General features: G+C 36.3%; 1 pseudogene; it reads right to left on the bottom strand.

Annotated features, from left to right (window-relative positions):
* Window positions 1–22473, bottom strand: part of LOC124640101 — a 117840-nt pseudogene extending 95367 nt beyond the window's left edge.
* Window positions 22474–23346: the final 873 nt, after the last annotated feature.

Here is a 23346-nt window from a genome sequence, read left to right on the forward strand (position 1 = left end):
ATAGTTTTGTTGGTCTGTTGGTGTTCTGCATCAGGTCTTCAAGTTTCGAAGATAAATTATAGCCTATATGTTGACCAGGCTTAATACTGACACAACAAAGAAAAAATCATTGAAATCCGTTCAGTAGTTCGGAAGATTAGCGTGTACAAACAAACAGACATACAGACATACAGACAGAATTTTTTTTTGGATTTGTGCTCCATTACTGTTTCTAATCCCCACAAAATTATTATTTTTTTAATATATTTAATGTACAGACACAGTTTTTTTACAGATTTATTATATGTATAGATTATAGTTTCCTGATACTCAACTTATCTATTACTCATATTACTTATCTATTACTCAACTTATATATTTTAGCTCAAACAAATATTTATATTAATTGGTATTTATATTAGTTGGTGAACATCTTTTAACCAACAAAAGGAAATCAGTCTACAGCAAATTAATTCGATGAATATTTCACGTAGCTAGCTAATAAATCAGTAGCAAGTGTTTGCGCCAACATTGGTTTTAATTAAGCCACCTTTGGGAGAATGGCTGTCAAGAGTCACCTTGACTTTGCTTTATTTCTTGTAAATTATTGTTACCGTAATTAGGGCTTTGACAACGGTTCCTTCAAGGCTATGTTGTTTTTATGTGTATCTGTCATATGATTGTTATGTAAAGAATCTTCTTTTAATTGAATAACTTTCAGTATGCAAACTCTGTCTACTACTACTCTGTCCTAAGACAGCTTCCAACTAATTCAAGGTTGGATAATTGTAAATGAACTATTGTTATCAATCAACCGTTACGTGTTATAGTTAAGAAGTTGGTCTAGATACTCAAACTACAGTCAAAGTGGCAATCGATAAACTGAACATTGCGATTGTTGATAGGTATATACTGTTTTACACACTTTGTCAACTTCCACATAATGTCGATAAAACACAAAGTCCTAAATCAAAGACCAGTCTGAAGCCTACGAAAGAGGTCAACTTAAATGTCAAAAAACTTTAATTCAGCTTTTTGCGCAACAATAGCAGTGATTTTAAGTATTGAGCACAAAAACTCTTGGCTTGAGTTCAATAAACTGTACAAGCCGCCTTTTTAGTTTTTGCTAACATTGCTAAAAGGTCAGGTTCCAATATTATAAAGATCGGTTACATAAATTGTTTAGCTGCGCTATTATGAACTGCGTTAATATTTCTGCATGAACATATTTTCTCAGCGCTTTAATTACTTCAAAACTACTTAGAGCAAATATTATCCTAGTTCACATAGCTTGGAGTAGTTCCAACGGTTTGCAGAACTACAGCAGCGTGTCACCAATTATTTGTCTAACCCTAAAACGTTGCCAGCTATATGACCTGCACTACTACACTGCAGACAACTTTGAGGACGAGGTGAATAGGAGAATTCAGTTGGGTTGGGCTGCATTTGGGAAGCTACGTCGAGTCCTAACATCGTCGATCCCACAGTGTCTAAAGACAAAAGTCTTCAATCAGTGCGTCCTACTTGTCATGACTTACGGAGCCGAAACGTGGACACTGTCGGTACGGCTGGTTCGCAAGTTTAAAGTCGCTCAGCGGGCTATGGAAAGGGCTACGCTCGGCATTCCTCTGAGGGATCGCATCAGAAATGAGGTAATCCGTCAGAGAACCAAGGTCATCGACATAGCCCACCGAATCAGCAAGCTGAAGTTTCAGTGAGCTGGCCATATTAGCCGAAGAACCGATAACCGTTGGGGTAAACGAGTTCTAGAGTGGAGACCACGCCTCGGCAAACGTAGTGTAGGACGTCCTCAGGCACGGTGGAGTGATGACTTGCGCAAGACGCCTGGCAGGAGCTGGATGCGAGAAGCTGAAAATCGATCTCAGTGGCGTGCACTTGGAGAGGCCTATGTCCAGCAGTGGACTGCGATAGGCTGATGATGATGATGACACTGCAGAGCTCTAGAAATCCAAGTCATGTTATCTTTGTGATGAAAATCTTCAATATGGATTGACTACGATCCATATTGCTGGAATCAGCTTGATTCCTAGATTTACGTTTTAGTATATTATTCCTCGCTTTCAATAATGCTCAAAAACGAACTCGCACTTAAAGTCAATTAATCAATACACTTTTCCCGTGAATATTTTTCCGCGTTATTCTTCTTCCAAACAACTAATCAGAGTCCAATAAAAGGAGACATGACAAGTCAAAGCAGAATAGCTTTCTAAGTAATTGAGGCAATCAAGCTGAGACTTTATTTTGAAGTCTCTAATTAGATCGCAGGGATAGCGCCGCGCCATTAGATTCTATTTAGAATGCTTCTTTACAAATTAATGACAGGCCAGCCTCGTGGCCATGGTGCCTATTGAGGGTGCAATGTATTGTATCTTTTGAAAAGATCTTCAGTTCGTCCAAATTTTCCTGCTTCGTGATTGATTAACGATACCTTTTAAAACTATAGTCTGTCCCTACTTTAAGGGAAAAAATATTTTTTAATTAATAAGCTCTTTGAAGTAAATCAAGCTTCCCTGATAAGTAATTGACTTATCATTAAATGCCAAATTTTAATTACATTCATACCCAAATGGGATTAAACTAAAATTGGAAGTTTCAATAAAATTACTTCAAAAGCTGGGTTTCGTAGCCAAGTTTACAATCTAGCGCTAGGCACAAAGCGAGAGAGCACTTTAGTTAAATATTTGTTAACACTGAAACATTCTGTGTATATTAATATCGTTTAAACCTCATCTAAATTGTATAGGTAATGGTAACTAAACTGCTGTTACTTTAGAAAACGTTGCCATATTGTACAAAATAACGAAGACCAGCATTCTAAAAAGTTATCGTGAGCAACTCCGTCGGAAGCAGCTCTCAAATAAATAAAGATGTCTCCCCAAAGTCACGGAAATCTCGTGAAAAATTCAGAAATTACGCTGCTTGGACAAATTGCGGACGGATTTTCTTAAAATACTTATTCACGAAAGGTCAGAAGTGAATTTTAAGTAAAGGAATGTTTATCAGGCCTCTTGTCACTTGAGGGCAAATGTTCCGTGTGACGATCGCTGGTTTACGGTACATTCCGAAAATGTGAGCCAAAAGCTGGGCTTTGTTCAGGAATTTATAGCTCTAAGACAGGTTTGTGGTCTGCTTCCAGTGTGCCGGTCTAGAACTGTGTTATACCTACTCAAACTTTTGCGTATGTCAATGCATTTGGCAAAAATTCCAAAGTGTAAATGGCGTCCACGGCCGATTTCGGCCACGGTGGCTGTTCTCATTTAAGGAGATCAGCCGGCTGCGCAGGACATATTATAGTGCACGAGCATTTGCGCAGACATAGGTGCACTCCCTATTCCTTCACTCTCATAACCCGATGGGACGGAAATCCGACACGACCGGAAAGAGATCAGGCGCAGGACTCTCCGATGCACGGGTGAATCAATCACCAACTTCCAGACTACTGGCTGCTTGTGAAAGTTTAAGAAAACCCACAAAGCGATTTCGACCCGACCCGGGAATCGAACCCGAGCCCTCGAGCACAGCAGCCGCGCTTGCGACCACTAGACCAACGAGTCATTCCAAAGTGTATAAGTATGGACAATAAGGCTTAACACATATTGCTTTAAAAATATAGCTATATTCGTGAAATGATTTATAAGTCGATATAGCTAAAAATAATGTTAAATACTTGAGATAACGGCAGATAGAACAGTATGCAAAAAAGGGAACGTTGCGCCGTGCCTCAATAAAATAAATTCAAATTACGTCAGGAAGAAGATAATAAACTATCAAACGATCAAGTGACAAAGCATCGAATGTACAAAAGGTGTGTTTAAATCTCTACACAGCAGTGATAGCGCTCACACAAGCATTTTGCGCACAAGTTGCGATAATCAAGTGAAGTGATAGGTCAACATCGCTCGCTCGAGTGAGGCGACGCGACCGGACGATGTCATAAGCGAGAACTGCAGCCTGCAACGATGTTTGCAAACTGAATATGCAGGCCAGTTCCATAGCAATTTATTTAAAATACATAAATGGCTTTAAAGCCATTTTAATTCAGAAATTGTTCTTAAAATTCACTAAATTCACTGCACTTCAGTCTTCAACCAAAATTTTTCAACGTAAATTCAGTCTCAATGTCTAGTTTTCTAAATAATACAAATACAATTCGACTCTTATCAAAACAAATAAGGCTTAAGCATGAGCTGTTCAGTGGCTCGAGCCTTCAAGCATAAATAATTTAAAGTATCTTTACGTGAGTGCTTCAAAGGAATAACCTTTGTGAATAACCATTTAATTTTGATTATAATGTAATATAATATTCCCTCACGAATTCACACACCGTCTTCTAGTCCTAAACTAAGCAGAATTTGTACTATTATTTTATAAATACTTAGGTACACGTAATATTACTTTCACAGCTTAAATCAAACATCCATGTTCCTGCACGTAAATATTTGACTTATGTGGGAATCAAACCCGCGACATTCCCCGTGTCAGGCAGAAACCCGAACTAACTACTACATTAACTGGTCATCATCGTTATAACACGGACATTATTCACTAGTTTTGTTGTTATTCATGTGTTCAGCGCGCACTAATCGCCTGTCCTTTAGGACTAGATAAGCTCTAAGGAGTTGTATGGTGAGAATAAGATGAATAGGCCGCTAGTTACGTAGCTCTTAGTGAGGCCTGATTGATATATTACGTATTGTCTATTACATAACAAGGATTTCAGCCTTCTCATACATAGGCAAACCCCTCCATATTAAACCTACCTAAGTACTACAAACATTAACTACACAACTTTGGCACTCGTTACGGGTAGTCAGAAGCCAGAAATTCTGACAGTCATACCAAGGAGTATTGGGTTACCCCAGTTGTAAAAGTCAGATAGACAGTCGCTCCATGTAATACAAATGGTTGGGAAAAGGTCAGGCCATAAAAATATGAAGAAGTTCATCACTGACTTTATAATTGCTTCGCAGAATATGAAATCTCATCAGATGTAGGTACTAAGCGGACGTCTGCTGATCTAACAAGATGTTATAAAGCTGTGCAATTAATTACTGGCAACAGTCGACGCGAATAAACGTCACGCGCACTAACGAGAAAGAAACTAGTTAACTTTTCATAATTTGCTGTAAACCCCAATTATTAAGACCATTATTAAGTAAATAATAGTATTTTATTGTCCAATATCCTTAAGACCTTAAGACAAACACGGTACTAAAAAGTAATCTAGCCACGCTCTAAAAATTAATATCCACTGATTTTTATATAAACGGTAATAAAATTCTGAGATCGAAAAATAATGAAGCCATTACTGAACAAAGTACCCCATTATAGTTCATTTATATATTCTGAGCCACATAGTGTAAGGCATTACGAATGGGATCTAAAAATGTATGTGCTTTTATACCCAGTCTAGCAGAAACGCAGCAAACTACCGAAAACCGGGAAACAGCGAGTGTTTTCGTAAATCATACAAACGAGGTCATTATAACAAGCTATTGTTTTATTCGCTTCATTTATTTGAAACTGATAACAACAACGCAGTAGTCATTTATTTGATTTGCTTGTTTATATAATTTAATGGACAGAAAAAACCAGTTTCCCTGAGCCCACGCACACGGCAAACTTTTAGTAAGCTGATAGCTTGATACGACTCATAAATCAGTATGAAGAAGAATGATAGTATGGTAAAGCATGAGGCCAGTATCAGACAAACTAAAAGTTTGATTGAATTCACTATTTCCCTAAAAATAACCATCGGTCAAATTATCAGCCGAGAGCTAAAGGTCTCTGCACACAGCGGGCGCGGCGCGGCGGGACGGGACGGCAACGCGACACTGAGCAGTTGTAATGTAATAGATATTACGGACGATGCCACACAGAGCCGACCCGCTCCACGCGACGCGACGCGACGATCTAGTACATTGTGTCGCGTCGCCGCGCCGTCCCGTCCCGTCGCGCCGCGCCCGATGTGTGCAGAGACCTTTAGTGTGCAATGTGTGGTGCTCTTTCTGTACATACAGCAAATAAAACTTAAAAAACTAAAATCAGTTAAGGTCTATTATAAGGTTAAGGTAATATTCGAACAGTTGCCTATCAAACAATGTGTAGGTAACAGCCTTTCTGACTGTTAACAGCGCAAGTCATGGAAATTCAAATCAGTAACAAAAGACAAACACGCCGCCATGTTGGAAACTATTCCTGTAACCGTGTACTCGTGTTCAACCAGCCTCTGATTATTTCATTATGAACTACAGAACACAAAGAATAATTAACTCATAGAAAAACAATGAAATACAAAGGAATTTCTCTCGACACTTGTTAAAGGAAAATTTATTGGTTTCTTTTACATTGTGTGGAAATCAAGAAAATATTATTTACCAGCGGATTGCGGATTTATTGATTGCCATCATCACGTGCGTACTGTTTTACGTAACCAGATAAATATCGTACAGCCTCCCTCGATAAATGCGAGAATCTAACACTGGAAGAACTTTGCAAATCGAATGAGAAGTTCCTGACATTGATGTGTCCAAGCAAACAAACAAATTTGTATAGATTTTTCAGATTCAATGACGCGCTTTTCAGAAACCTATATCAACGATTTGTGACATACCTCGTTACCGTATTTGATATCGTATAAAGTTACGTGATGAAAATGTTTGACTTCTGTTTGTCTGTTTCGGACACAGTTTTGTGTCAAATGTAATTCGTTCGGAGCTTTAGAGTTAATGCCGTAAGTTTTTTGTGTTTGCTCGTAAAGTTCATCTTGATAGAAGTTTGTCGACGTGAGTCAATACTGATAACGGTTGTTTACTGACGAGATTGCTTAAAACCGATTTGTGATTTTCGTGTTACTACACTAAATCTAGGGATTTTTATTCAATGTTAAAAAAGCGAAAACTTGGTTTAGTAAAAGCATAACAACGTCGCTTGAATCACCGTGCTGTGTACAAAAGAATTGAATATCTATAGATTTTCGAAATAATCAAACGTTACTATTTACTGTATTCTACTTAAAAGCATTTCTGTTGCAGATACCTAAGTGTGACAGATAGATTGATGTTTGAATCCTAGTAGTTTTAAAAGAGTGGCCGTTAATATCTTTATAATCTTAGAATCAATTAGTGTGAAGTGGTAGGCACTCATCTATTATAATGTTAATTTATTTTATTCCGTGACTAACCCAAAACAAAATGATTGCAAACCATTACTTAATCAAGTTGAAACTTTATAACTTCCAACTGTCCGTGGGTTACGAATTTACTCCACAATTGTTTGTTTGAGGACTGAACGGAAGACCACATTAAAACTTTAACGTAGTTATGTACCTACTGTTTGAGGGATTTTATAGAGCATTTATCCTAATGATACTGAATATTTCAATTTAATCAAAGCAACTAGATTCGTTCTGGTACATCCTGAGCTAAGTATATTCAGCGCCAAAATTAACCCAAAGATACAACAAAACTGTTTTGAATTTGTTGCGAACTTGTTCCTACAGTATTTTCCCAAGGGTATTTTAAAGAGCCACGCCCTATTTATATAACAAAGAAACTTCAAATTTAAATAACAACGCCGCGATGATAAACCTGAAGCGTGAAATCCTGTGAGTTTTATGTAGTTTGTCATGAAAACAATGGCAAGAATCGTAATCATACTTTTTGAACTCGCAATTATTCTCACCGTTATTTTCCTTCGTGGTTACCCTAAAGCAAATTCCTAGCTGACCCTTTTGGCATATAAAACAAAAACAATGCTTGAGCACGCCGCAGGGTTGCCCTCAAGCTCTAAAATGTTCAGAAATTCCTAACTATCAGAGTTATTTAGGAATATTGCGAGCGTCCTTCCCATTAATGAGGTCACGTTAGCCGCGGGTAAACAAAATCATCAGATTATTTAAGGAAACTTCTATCTACGGCGAAATTATGGCAGACGTTGAAATCCTTAATGAGTTGCAAGATAACGAGATTTCAAGCTTCGTTGAAATGAAAACCTTGTTAGGTGGTTTTTTCATGAATAAAGGGCGAGTGTTGAAAAATGTAGGCAGTGCGCAAAACCTAAAAGAATATAAAAGCTTTATAATTTCACTTATTCCAGTGGTTTTACCGTCGCCTCTTGGAAACTTCTTACTTCAAAAATCTGTATGAAAGTAGCCTATAACCTCCCTCGATTAATGAGCATACTAACACAGTATTAAGCAAATCGAATCAGTGGTGACCGTGTTTAAAAAAAAAAAACAAGTTTTTGGCTGACATATTAAGTATATAGTTCGGTAGTGTGTATTAGTAGTATCTGTGTTATACTGAAGCAAACTAAGTGCGTATAAACAAAAGCAAAATAATTTATTTACCCTTCCTGTCAATCGACGATGTACATATATTATAGGTAGATGTTTTTAGGGTTCCGTACCTCAAAAGGAAAAAACGGAACCCTTATAGGATCACTTTGTTGTCCGTCTGTCTGTCTGTCTGTCTGTCTGTCTGTCTGTCTGTCTGTCTGTCTGTCTGTCTGTCTGTCAAGACCCTTTATCTCAAGAACGCGTGGACGTATCAAGCTGAAATTCACATGAAGTACTCAGGTCTATTGTCCCTTTAAGCTGTGAAAATATCAAACTTCTAAGCCAAGCCAATCAAAAGATACAGCCGATTATGTCGATATTTTCAACAAATTTTCGACACTCGCAAAGGAATCAAAACCTACAGGATACTTCCCGTAAACTCAGAGTCTTGAAATTTGGCATGAAGTATTGTCATATAATGCAAATATAGGAAAAATTACGAAAATCTCATTTTTTCAGTTATATAATGTTAAAAAAAATATTTTAATAAAATGAAACTTACTACCTTATTTCTCACGAACGAATAAAGGTATCAAATTGAAATTTATACCAAATACCTAGGTCTATTGTCCCTTTAGGCAGTGAAAAAATCAAACATCTAAGTTAACGCGATCAAAAGATACAGCAGTTATACCGACACCTTGGACGAATTTCCGTCACACGCTAGGGAATCAAAACCTACAAGGTACTTCCCGTGAACTCAGAATCTTGAAATTCGGCAAGAAGCAACGTTATATAGTACAGATAAAGGAAAAATTGCGAAAATGATAAATTTGAAGTTACATAAAATATTAAAATATTATCAAATCAAATCAAATATTTTCCTCATTTTAATGGGGAATTTAAACGACCAAGTTTGACGGATTTGAGAAATCATTTCTTTTTAGTAAAAGAGTATACTCGTTGTTTATTTCCATTGTCATTCGGTCAGGATCTGATGATGGAAATCCTGAGAAATCGAGGGCAACTATCAGAAATTGTAGGCATGCATAGGATTAAAACTTGATTCTCAGATGTATGTCTGGTGATACTATCAAACAGTGAAGGTTTAGAGCTTTCTTGATGATGGAGACGTGAGAAAGTCGAGAGAACTCCTCAACGGTATGATTTAGTAACGTCGTGTTTGGGCTTATATTATTCGTATTGACGAGAACTTTTCACAAAAGTTAAAAATAAAAACTTTTTACAAAAAAAAAAACAACTTCTAAAATCAACAAGAAAACTGTTTATATGCATCGGTCTAAATCTCGGTGCTAAAATAAATATAATGCATCCTCTAGACACCGACTTCTAGACCGATGCACCTAACATCTTTTTAATTTCTTTCTTGCTTTTGTTTTCTTGTTGCTTTTTTATATGTTTGAAGTTGGATTTGTTTGTAAAATGCTACAAAATAAAATAAAGCCGACTTTATAAAACAAAGAAAGGGACAGAATTACACTTTTGTCAAGGCTCTAGAAACATAAAGCCAGCAGCCCCGAATCCTACTCTCTAGCAGTCGTTGTTACAATTCGACAGTTACAAGTCGTCAGGCAGTTTCGAAAAAAACCTGAAACTGGGGCTCGTTAGGTGATTAATCCCTCAAAAATAAAAGATCCCATTAGTAGTGAATTCTCATCACCTAAAATAAAATAAGCTCCAACACAAGGTTACGTTATAAATTGTAAAGGAGTTCCCATAACTATATCTGATCTTTGCTATCGATCCCACAATGGCAGTCAAACCTATCTATGTGGAAAGTTGCGGCTGGCGCGAGACTCGCTTTTTATCTATACAGGATTTGTACGGAACCCTCGGTGCGCGAGTCCGACTCGCACTTGGCCGGTTTATTTTATTTGTTTTCCCTAAACTACGTCGTATCAGAGGTCCCTTACATTTATCACGATTTCAGCTACATCCGTTAACGATTCGTGTGTGCTGAATATTTTTTGAAAACATCCTGGAATGTCTTTTCATTGAATCTTATTTATGTTTACTTTGCAACCGTGAATGCATAATTTGCGATTCCTTGAAAATCTTTTGGAGAGTCTCGAAAGCTTTATTAAGTATGCTTTCACTTCGAATGTACACTTATTTACATATTTAATTTATTTTATGTACAAACATACGTAAAAAGAGAAAATATAAAGTAAAAGTAGAGAAGCAATAATTTCCCGAAGCCATAAAACGCGGCATTGTTTTGACAGATGGCAGCACCAGCTTAACATTTACATAAAAATGTTGAATTCATCACACGCTTAGCAGATATTGCGCGTATTTCTCGGAAATCGACGTAAACGCTATAAATAGAGAAATTCTATGCAGATGTGCCTCGCTTCCTGCGCAGCGCCTCTCACAGTGTAACCTCACTTGCACATGTGTGGGTGGTGATTGTTCCATACTATTGCATAGCTAAAGACTTTGTTTGTATGTTTATTTGTTTGCTTGAATGCGGTAATTGCAGGCACTACTGGTCCGATTATAAAAATTCTTTCAGTGTTAGGTATAAATCATGGAAGAAGACTTAGGATAATTTTATATCAGGGTAAAACCGCTGGCTGAAGCTGTAGTTCTATAAATAAACAGTATGGTGTGGCTTCCCGGCTGTTGTGTAGATGGGTTACATTTGAAAGCGTTGCGGTCATAAAGTTTATTATCTACAACAGCAGGGTTCACTTCATTCTTAAGATGAAAGTAGATCATTATGTTGTCGCTCGGTAATGGAGAAGACTTGTGATGTTTTAAAATAGACTTTATGCTGCCCTTGCATCGCATGCATACCCGCGTAGAGACTCACTCATAACATAGTTAGATTTTTGTTCGTTACTCGTTATAATTATCAAAACTGACAACCAAGATAGGTTTATGTCAGGAGACTTTATGATTAGTTTCACCTAGAGGCGTACAGTTTTCCTAAGTAAGACATAGATGGAAAAAATGACTAAACATAAGTATTTTTTGTAAATAAGAAAAGTTATTCGATTAAATATCAAATGAAAAGTTTCAAAGAACTGTAGCTTAACATTTAATACATTTATTCATGATAGACAAGGGTAGCGTATCTTTTAACAAAAACTTGACCTTTTTCGCAACATGGATAAAATAGATGATCGGTGTTTGTGCAGAAGTAAAGATAAAATTTAATAAAACACTTTACTTCGAGTAGGTTCAGACTGAAACAATTCCAAACATCTGGTATCTCAATGAACGAACTTCGCGATCTGTTTAATTATAAAATTCCAAAATTGTAAACGAAATAAATATATCCGACATTACAGTCTTTTAAAAAATTGATAGGTACTTAAAAATAAAGCCTTTGGAGAATATACAAGACAGAATGAAACTAGAATTTTCTAATACTTTAGTTCGTTGCTGTTATACTCGTATGTAATGCTATGAGGCCTCGGGGAGACATTGTCGGATAAGGAAAACCCTCACCTATCGCTTATCTGCTTATCCTCCTCACATTTATGTTTTTTACTTACGTTAGAGACATTGTGCGATGAAATACGATAACTTTTTATAAATTTCTGCAAAATATTTCGTGAATAGCGATGTTATTTTTGTTTTGTAAGAAGTTATTTTCATACGAACGTTATATTGGTGTTATAAACATAATTTGGAAAATATGAAAATGGAAAAGGTTATGTTTGAATGTGCCGTTGATATCTTATGTAGATAAATTATGTCCATTTTGATTAGGTACCTAAATTATCCTAACCATCTAACTACCATTATCAAAGTCGAAATTAGTTTTTTTCTTCACGTTCTAACAAGAAAATCTGATATAGATAGTTCAACTCAGATTTGCGCGCGGCCCTATGTGTGCGTCGGCTTGTAAATATACAACTTTCATTCGTGTGACAGTGACGTCGTCCGAGCATGACGTGTTCTCATCGCTTTTTGTTATGGGTACAGTCGTTTACGAAAATGTCTAGTTCTTCACGGAGAAAATGTTTTAAGGAGTCAGGTAGCGTTTCAAAAAAATTAAACAACATTCAAAGCTTTTTATTATTACATTTTACAGTTTATCATTATTTTCTCATACGGCTTTTCAAATTGACATTGACAGTATCTAAGAAATAAATGAAGTGAAATATCTAAGATGAATTAAATACTCCTTACATATTTTCTAGCTCGGGGTACGCGGACAATAAATAAATGTGTGGACTAAGAATGTAAAAGACCTATAATCTAAATATATAAAACTCAAAGGTGACTGACTGACTGACTGACATAGTGATCTATCAACGCACAGCTGAAACCACTGGACGGATCGGGCTGAAATTTGGCATACAGGTAGGTGTTATGACGTAGGCATCCGCTAAGAAAGGATTTTGATCAATTCTACCCCCAAGGGGATAAAATAGGGGATGAAAGTTTGTATGAAACTTTGTCAATTTTAAACCGATCGGACTGAGACTTTGCATGCATAAAGCTACTATGGCGTAGGCAACCCTTAAGAAAGGATTTTGTTAAATTCCATCCCTAAGGGGATAAAATAGGGGATGAAAGTTTGTATACATCTTCTTAGATTTTATGAAGAAGTCCTGATGACGAATCAGAATTTTATGATGACGTTCGCTTAAATACGATATTGATTAATTCAACTCCCATTCAACCCTCACGGGTGATAAAATAAGGGATGATGAAGGATGTAAAATGTATTAGTTTGAACCTATCAGTACGTAATGGAACGAACAAAATAATGTTTAGTTCTAAATGTTGAGAAGTTCTTATATGCAACAGGGGAAACGGTATTTATACCACGAATCCCATTAATACCTAACGATATCCCGTTCGAATTTAAACGATTACAGTTTCCCCTAAAAGTCTGCTTTGCCATGACAATAAATAAGTCTCAGGGGCAAACTCTCAAATTTGCGGGTATTGACTTGAGAGAACATTGCTTCTCTCATGGACAGTTTTGTGTTGCTTGCTCACGAGTAAGTTCACCCAATAACTTAATAGTTTTAGCGCCTAATGACAGATTAGTAAAGAATGTTGTGTACAAAGAAGTTTTGTAGGCCCTAATTTTTTACACACGCTAAACAAAAGTAAAGCCGCAAAAACCATACCTAATTAATAATAATACTTCTTAACGCGAGCGAAGCCGCGGGCAAAAGCTAGTTTAGTATAATAATGGAAACAAAATGTGTGGGGAATTTTAAAAAATTATATTGCTTCGCATAATGTCGACCAAAATAAGACGGAAATAATGAAACTCATAAATTAACGTTTAAGTCAAATTGATGAAGGGATGTTGGGTAATACTTGTCGACATGTACAAAAGAAAAAAGAAGAATACTATAGACATTTTGACATGGAGTCAGAATTTATAATTAACATTGGTGAAAGTAGCGAATCCGAAAATTCATCATTTGATTTTTCAAGTAGCGATACAGAATCATTATAAATAAATAAACTAAATTACGTAATAACTGTACTTTAAACAGCCGTATACAACCCCTAAATAACTGTATTTGTACCCGACTGTACCTCTTGTCACGCACACAAAGTCACTGTATATGTACAAGGGTTACCCACACATAGGGCCGCGCGCACGACTGAGTTGAACTTACTATACCAATATTCTTTTAAAAGCATTGACATATATTCTAGCGATAGACAAGAACATCCATACAAATAATTTACCCGCTTATGTCGTCTGTTGACATCTCGATGACGTATTGTGACATGTAGTCATCCTCATTGATGTTAATTGCAGAAACGTCGCTCGTATTTTGCCTACATTTTTCATTACTCAAAAAGTTTATATCTAAGTGAATTCAAAATCATGTAATATATCAAAAAGTTTATTTATATCTAATTGAATGCAAAATCATGTAATATATTAAAACCGGGAACTTATTTTTAGGGTTTTTAATATTAATTACGATGTTTTTTTTTCTTAAGAGGGCTATCACAAATTTTCGCGAATTTAATTATTTTTTCTTGAAAGTAAGAACATACCATGACAAAGTGAAGTCTGTTTTCATTGATATTTTACCTACTGCCAGTTTTATGGCACATCTGTTTCTGCACGATTTTCTTAATCCATAATTTAAGATGGCGGGCGGGAACAAATTAATGCATATTTGTAAAATTGAATTATAAATGAAAAGTATGATATACAAGCGTTGTAATAGCATGAACAGCGTGTAATTTTACTAACTTGACTCTCGAATTAGTTTATATGTGTAAGTTTATACCTTGATATGTATTTTCTATTTTATAATTGTCGTTTCATAGACATCCATCTGACGCAGGTGTCAAAATCGCTCTGATTTGCCATTTTGGGCACTGCATAGTCTGCACTGCAGTTCAGTGTGGTAAGCTTTTTGTTCGGAACGTTCTATCTAGTACGTAGTACATATATATCGATGTTTAAAAGAGTATTTTAAAACTTCGAACCAAGAAAGGAATATAAAGCGAACGGCTCGGCCACAGTTTTACATAGAATTACCATAATCTGAGCAATTAAGCGTGTTTAAAGGCCCAGGGGAGGAGGATACCTCGAAAACAAAGATGTTTGATGAGCCATTTTTATAAAACCATAAAATTAATTGATAGAAAAACAGAAAGCTTTTTGCTAATAAGTTTGGTATTTTTTATGGCTTTCAGCATTTCAGTATTTGATAATTAATTGGAACCAATCTGGAATATTCATGTAGCAATAAATATCAAAGTATCTACTATTTTTAATAAAAGTTTTTTTTAAAAAAAGCAGTAGGTTCTTTCTCCGTCTCCAAAGCATGAAGAGCTTTATTCTACACTTGGCCTCCAGCAGTGGTTGATGAACACCATGCTTCATATGGCAAAATAGAGCCGGCCCTTATAAACATAAGCCAATATACAGCATATCTACATCTCGTAACGATGCTGCGAGCAATCTCTGAGGAGCAGCGAGTGTGCGCTAATTCCTGGTTAATATGCGTAGGTACCAGCTCGTAGGTACATTATTCTCGCCACGTCGCCAAAACTTAACCTATATATATCAGAGTTTTTAGCACTCGCCGCCGAAATAAGTCGATGACTTTATGTGCCTACATGTTCCATATAAATTACTCCAATAACTTAGAAAGTTCCACAAACCTGAAAATGTTTGACGTAATTTTACGCTCGTGTTAATACTTCATTTTACTAATACTTCATCAAGATAATACTGTTGAACTAAGAGTAAAAAAATAATTTGAAAAGATCTGAAAAGTGCTTCCCGAACAAATTTCCTCAATTAAATTTAGGTAATCGACATGTTATTTCATTGGATCTCGTTTTTCATTGCACCTGAAATTTTATTTCAATTAAGTGATTGATTGAAAGTAGAAACCTTTAATTGGCACAAAAAAGAACTTGGAAAACCATTTCGAAATTAATAATATTTGAATGTTACAAATAAATTAGTTTTATTCTACATCTGAATACTTAGTATTTTCTTAAACAGCTCATACAATGCGGAAGGTACGGGTATAAAGCGTTCTATTCGTGTATAAAGTTCACATTTTTATGAGCACGTAAAGTATCCTCCCTGCAAACCTGACACACTTGATAAATGTACGTGACACTTTATCACACGCACTCATTTACAACTACTGAATATTATTTACGAGCCACTGTTATTGAATAAGACGAACATAAATGGTTGCTTCGTCAAGATCTTATGATTTATGTTAGCGAAAGACGAAATGATTTTTAGAAGCTTTGGTTACTTGATTACCTAAGATATTTTTGTGATAAAAATGCATTTGACCTCGTAAATTATGGTCGAAAGTGGAGCAAACTTACCTACATAACCTAGTCACTCTTTCCTAAAAAGTTCCGTGGTTTTAGCTGTAAGGACTACTGTTGCCGGCAATTCCACCTTAGCTGTGGTAAATTACTGTTTATACACTTCCACATACATCGCAATAATCAACATTTACTAGAGCTTATTTCTCAACTAATTAGAAAACGGCTAACCTAATGAATCGGACCGGAATAAAGCGTATATCGTCGAAAATTCCATTTAGACGATTTTCACGGATCACTAGAGATGAAAGCGATCCCCGCAATCCATATAACCATCAGCCGATATACCAGCTAGGGTTACCAATGAATATCTTATCGCTGTCCGATCAAAGGCTGTAGCACTTATACAACATAATATATGTAGCCATTAACATTGAATGCCGTAAATGGAACCGCGAAACTTCTCCATGCAATTGTAGTTTCTTGATAAATTAAGCTTGGTTTTCAAGTCATGTAAACGAGGATGTCAATTCACTAGCAACATTAAATAACTGTCTCGTAACATAGCAATAGGTAAGTCCGACCTATGTATACTTAGGTTAATATTGTTTTTTTATGCTTTCATGCCAAAATTAAATAAAATAAATTCGTTTTTGTGCAAAAACGGATGCTACATACATCATAATTAATCAGAACCGGGCCAAAATAACTATTCCTCGTGAAGGGAAGTCGCAGGTAAAATTTAATGCACACATCATCATTATTGAACAACAAGTGAAACTCTATACATAATGAGTTTTCAATGTCCCGCGTCACGTTGTCAACCCTGCGGCCTTGTACTGCAGCAGCATGGGAGAATGATACATTTTTATGACTTTGTTTTAAATTTAGTCACGTAGGTATCTGGATTTATTGCGACGCGCACATTACTGAACGAAATCCGCGTAAAAGTATTGTACCTACATATAATGGTTAATTGTAGTAACTGTTTTATAAAGGAGTAGAATTTTAAAAGACATTGTGAAAAATCTTGGATATTCTTTTAAAAGTCATCATCATCTCAGCCGTAGGTGTTGCTCTGCTGAACATAGACGTCCCATATTTACCAAAAAACCGCTTGTAAGCTAAAGTATACCTATATAACTGAGCCTAAATTGTTGTTAATCAAGGAATAATAAATGTGTGTCAACTACGACTCACATCACAACAAGTGAACCATTAATTAACGTGACCACAGAGCTGTGTAAAGTTTCAATAATGGAATCATGGAGTTCAGTACGCATCATTATTTTGTATCATTTTATATGAACCGATATAAAACGTGACACTTCGTTAATGAACGTCACAATCAGGATTGCCTGTCTCTCACTTTTAAATGAAAAATAAAACTTGATCATTCCGTTTTCCATAATCTATTATTCAATGAATTTAAATGACAGAAAGAAAATATTAAATATTCATCTCTAATTTGGAATTATCACCCGAAGCGTTCAGGCGGCTGACGTGGTTCCACGAAGCCTTTTCATTCAAATATTAATCTTGTATTGTCCGAAATACCAGAATCAACCAAACCCATTGTTGGAATAAAAAAAGCTGTAAAATTATTCAACGCCTTTGTAAATATAAAAGTCACAAAAGAAATATCGTTCTATTCGTTTTATATGAATCATACTTTTGTTTTTTTCACTTTGTGTTTGAATTCATTTGTGAATTAAACACTTGGTACTTGGCATGGTAATTACATGTTAGAACTCAGGAAGAGTAATAATGTAATTTAACGACTACTTTTATATCCAAACATTTTCAAGTTTTAGGTACAAATAGTGGCAGGTAAAGGTACAAATTGTTAATTTCATTTAAAGACAAACTTTACAGCTCCTACTTTCGAGTTAAACAAATTACGCCGTCTGAATTTTAAACAGTTTCATTATTCGTATCCAATAAAACTTCGATACCTAGTAGTAGGGTTTTATTACCTCTGTCCCATCGACACACTGACACGTATTGTAAACTTATCTTAACTTTAATTTTATTTTTAACTTCAATATTTATCTTTCCCTCCAATAATGAAGCTGTAACTTTTCTGAAAAGTAAAATAGTGCCAAGCTACTCAAGACGATTGGTTTTGATATCGACACTTACACCCGTCTGACCGACTATTGTCCACGACTTTGGACACGCGCCAAACAAGAAACCTAGTCTCCGAAACCGCCATATTTTTTTATTGGCCGTCATAAAACTAATCGCCTGAAAACTTGTCTACAGATACAGAATAACTTTCATTAGTTTGAAAATAAGGATAATATATTAATTTGAGGGAGGCAACGGATAAAACTTACTAAATGAAGTAAGAATCCTTATGAAGTTAAAACTTTTGGAAGAGGCAGCATGTGTCACTAGCGCCATCTAGATTTGAACGGGGGACATTAATAAGGATTCTTATATACCAATTGTTAACCCGTGGTTTTACCCACGACCCAAGAGAGCCATTTATCGCAACTGGATAAAACGTAGTATAATATACATGACAAGCCAAACTTGCAAATAAACAAACTTTTAAAATACATGTATTGTTTCTGTTGGTTTATGTACGAGCTAGCTGTTGCCCGCAACTTCGTCTGCGTGGGCAATATAGAATCGTCAAAATACTACTCATCCCGTAGGTGCATTCTTTCACGTGACAGTATAATTAGGATTAGCACTTAGCAGTCGCATAGATTCATTGATCAAGGTTGTGTTGTGGATGTGACCATTTATCTAAACAAAAGAAGTAAAGTTTGTGACGTTGTTCAGCCAATTTGGAAAATTATTACGTATGGTGCGTAAGTAATTTTCACAGGAAATAGCTATAATCTATGTCTACATGTTTTGAGTCTGACAAAGCTGTCATTTGTACATTTTCTGCAGCTGCTGCGACTAATCAGAAGCCAGAAAGTCTGTCAGTCTTACCATGGATATCGTCTTGTGTAGTTGACTGGATTGTAGATAGGTAGTCGCTCCAAGCAAAATATTGGTACTCAAACAGATTCGGTGACTGGAAGCCAACACCAACATAGTTGGGGAATAGCTGGATGGATGATAAAATGAGTCATCATCATCAGCAGGCGCATAGGGTAGGATAGTTTCACTTACTCACTATGGTAAGGCTGACCCCACATTAGGCGTGCGCGATCCTCGGGCGTGTGAGTAGCGCGGGCGTCGCGAGCGCGCTGCGTGAACGTCGCGTTTTGCTGCCCTGCGGCATGTGTGAAGAGTGCAAGCGACGCGCTCGCGGCGAGCACGCGGCGCTCGAGTTGCGTTCTTACCCCTTCGCCCGCTATCCCCGCCGCCCGCTAAACGCCTTAGCAGTTAAACGTCAAGGAGAGCGGCGCGTGCGCGCCGCGAGCGCGCTGCAAATGCCGCAGGGCAGCAAAACGCGACGCTCACGCAACGCGCTCGCGGCGCCCGCGCGGCGCCCGCGCTACTCACACGCCCGAGGATCGCGCACGCCTAATGTGGGGGAGGCCTAAGCCGGGACTCCACCGAAATGTTTGCACTAGTTCACGAATAGGCAAAATGTACGTATCTGTGAGAGTCCACTTCATGTGTTCGTACTTGAAACCTGCAGTTTTGCCACGATTTTCAGAATGTACGCTCGCAATTTGTCATTTCTTGGTGGAGCCAGCAAATCAAAAGAAACATAAGTGTTGTATACTGTGCGTCACTACCGCACACCGGGAAAATTTCACTCTTGCGGCGGACGTTTATATACCATATTTTGTGTCACACGTAAACAGGACGACAGTAAGTATCCACCGAAACACTTTCAAAGATCTGATGAACGAACAAATCAGACCTGACTTGGTCACCTGGGGCCAATCAGAGCTCTATGAAGCGATAATACGCTTTGGCTCCTACTGTTATTGTGGTTTCTGAAAATTTATTCACCTCATTCAACGATGAATGTAATTCTGATGGTACTATTAAGAACACTTGCTTAGCGCAGAAGCTGACGTTGGCAGGTCAACTCTTTTGACTTCTCGAATAGGATTGGTTTTTGTGCAATGCACACCTGCAATGCTTTCTGGATTAGGATAGGATATAGGTGGATAGGATTTGCAACAGAGAACAATTCTGTCTTTGTGATTAAATGACATCAAACGTAGTTTTATATAAAAGGTGTTTTTTAGGGTTTCTAGACTTGGCTCGGGTCTTACTGAGACTCTCGGGTCGTAATCGTGAACAGTGTATTTGCGGTCAGAAGTTGAAAGTAAGCATGTCTCTGGTATGCGGCGCGTAATTTGTACGTTTTCAGACGCATAAAGCATTTTACGTGTGTATGGTATTAAATAGAGAGAGCTCCCATTTCTTATCTACACTTTGTATCTGGGCTTGTTTTTAAAGCTATAGTCTGTTTTTTAATCTCGTAGACTAAATTGACACTTGCAAAATGTCAAACTTTCTAATAATTTTGCTAGCTCTGTGGTGCAGTGTTGTACTTACGATACCGGTTCGTTGAATCGTAACTTTTTATCTATAATAGACGAATTTAATATTCATTCAAAGTTTTATATTTAAAATTCACGTACGTACACACGGCTGCACGACGTGCTACAAACTGCCAGGGATATCTGACCACGCAAAGCCATGCGTAATCATCAAGGATAAGCCCATTATTTCAGGATGACTTATTGTAAAAAGTTACGATTCAACGTACCGGTATCGTAAGTACAACACTGCACCACAGAGCTAGCAAAATTATTAGAAAGTTTGACATTTTGCAAGTGTCAATTTAGTCTACGAGATTAAAAAACAGACTATACAGAATCCTACATTACCTACCTCACGCTTAGTAGCGCTTGCGAGAGATAGATCCTCATTTCTTCTAGGATTAAGTTTACATATTTTGCATCAGAAAAAATAATTAAGGTCTACTTATATAATACTTATACTCACTCAAAGTAATTTGTTTTAAGGCCACCACATTAGTGGAAGATAAGATAAACTATGTTTATGAAAAAATCCTGATATGAACTCCATCTGTAACTTTAAATGATAGTTAATTGTTCCACTAAAGTCATCATTTTTGACATAATGTTCAAAAAATAATTTAGATGGCACCGTTTTAAATTTGGCTGAGAACTATTAATTTTCTTTTCATCAAGGTAATAATTATAGTTGGATTTTGATGTGGCACGGCAAACTGACAAACACTATTGAAATGTCTATCGAAAAATTACACTATGTGTTAAAATATGGTGAATTACGGAAAATACACAACTCCATCTGTTGAAATAATAATCCTCTATAAAGAATGTATGGTAATATTGTCATTTACCACCTCGCTCCTTTGACAAATGTGATGTATTTTATTTGCCACAGATGGAGCTACTTTAACCTTGGCGAAACAAAATTTTCTTATTTTTTTTTTCTTCCGAAGTTACTTATAAAGGTGTGATTTTCTGTGTAAAGATTAATAATAGGCCGATCAACTAATATAAGTACAACATTCAAATGTACAGTTTTGACAAATAGATTGCGTGTCGTAATATTTTACATCTTGAATTCACAAAATTAATCATATCTTTTGATAGAGTGAATCCATTTCTATGAAACAAAAACTAAGTAATACCCCAAGTTACGTAGAATTTTTGTATATAAGCATTGTCTGCATTTAATTCGTAGATTTTACGTGAATCGCGAACAAACAAACAGATAAACAGACAAACAGACAAACAGACAAAAATGACAAAAATGATGGAAATGGGTTCTGTTAGATAACCTTTAAAATGCTGGCTATTTTTTTTTTGTCGATTTCTTCAATGTACAAAAATTACTTTTCTACAGATTTATTATATGTATAGATAGATATAGATTTCAGCCAGTTCCCTTACTTACACTATCCTTTGCTACTTATATGAGTTAGATGGGGTCACGTAATATATAAAGTTTACGATTGTTGGAGTGGGTCCAAGAAATTCACGTTGTATGCCTCAACCAGCATGTTTCGATCTCCATAAAACTGTTAGGACGGAGAAAAATGATTGAGTGTAAGGCGTAGTGTGAGTTACAAAGTGGTTACAATAGAATTACACAAACACACGAGAGCAAAATACAACAAATTCTCTCAATCAGTGCATTTTAAGAGCATCAAATAGTTTGTTATTTCATTGTCCTAAATCTTCAGTATTACATTTTAGGCCTGAAACTGCGTTAAGTAGGCACGGGTGGAGTGTATGTGTGTATAATTGTATGTATACAATGTGCTGCGTGTAGCATGTGCGATTCAGGCATCAAACCCAGGATTCGGGAGAAAACTTTGGTAATGACATAATGCAAATAAGAAGTCACATCCTATCATGACAGCTTATACCCTGTGAAAACCTACCTGAAGTTGAAATAGCTGTACAGTTCCCCAAACATTTTGATGTTTCAAACTATGTTCTTACCTGAAACAAAAATATTATAGTTGATTAAAGATCAAAATTATATTTCTACGTTCAGCAGTGGTCAGATTTTTTGGTTGTGGGTTTTGTTTCGTATAAGTATTTATCTCATTGTCCGAGTATTAAAAATCAACTGTTTACTGGTCATTTAATAATAAACCTCTACCACCCTATTATAAAACCTGGTCTTTGAAAGTACTGACTCCATCGGTATTCAGAAACCATACAAAAATCCACTAAAAGTTACTTCAGTTAGTATAAGTATTGTTGAATCTACAAATAAATGCTACAATTTTTATAATGGAGAATAAAAAAAGATAGGTTTGTTACATTTCCTTAATGCAATAGTGATCCCATTAGGCCTAGCGTTACACGTAACATACAACAGGCAAACAATCAAACATCTATGAAGGTTCAATGACAAGACGTTCAAGAACACTTACATTTTACTGGAGACCACTTAGAAAAAGAAAATAACATTACAATACAATAAATTGTCATGTATCCCCATATAGATTCATGTTTCCTTTCTCTTTATAGGTTCTGGAAATGTGTGTAAGTACTCTGTAATTCTAATAATATTATTACGAATACAATATTTTCTTTTGGATTGTTAACTCAGCGGTATTTTCGTAAATGAATTTAGAAAATGGCGTTGTGGCCTAGTTTCCTAGAATGTTATCAAATAGTGTACGTAATTTTATTACATTTTTTGTTATTTAATAGTGGGTTCTGCCAGCGGATTCAGCTGTGTCCCATGGGAACTAATTCACATACCCGGATATAGTTTAACCTGCAGCCTCACTCGGCAAGTGGGCTATAACGCCCTTCTACTAGATGAGACAGACAGCTTAATATTAGTGTTGGTCACAAGAC

This window comes from Helicoverpa zea, chromosome 20, assembly GCF_022581195.2.
Source record: "Helicoverpa zea isolate HzStark_Cry1AcR chromosome 20, ilHelZeax1.1, whole genome shotgun sequence".
NCBI lineage: Eukaryota > Metazoa > Arthropoda > Insecta > Lepidoptera > Noctuidae > Helicoverpa > Helicoverpa zea.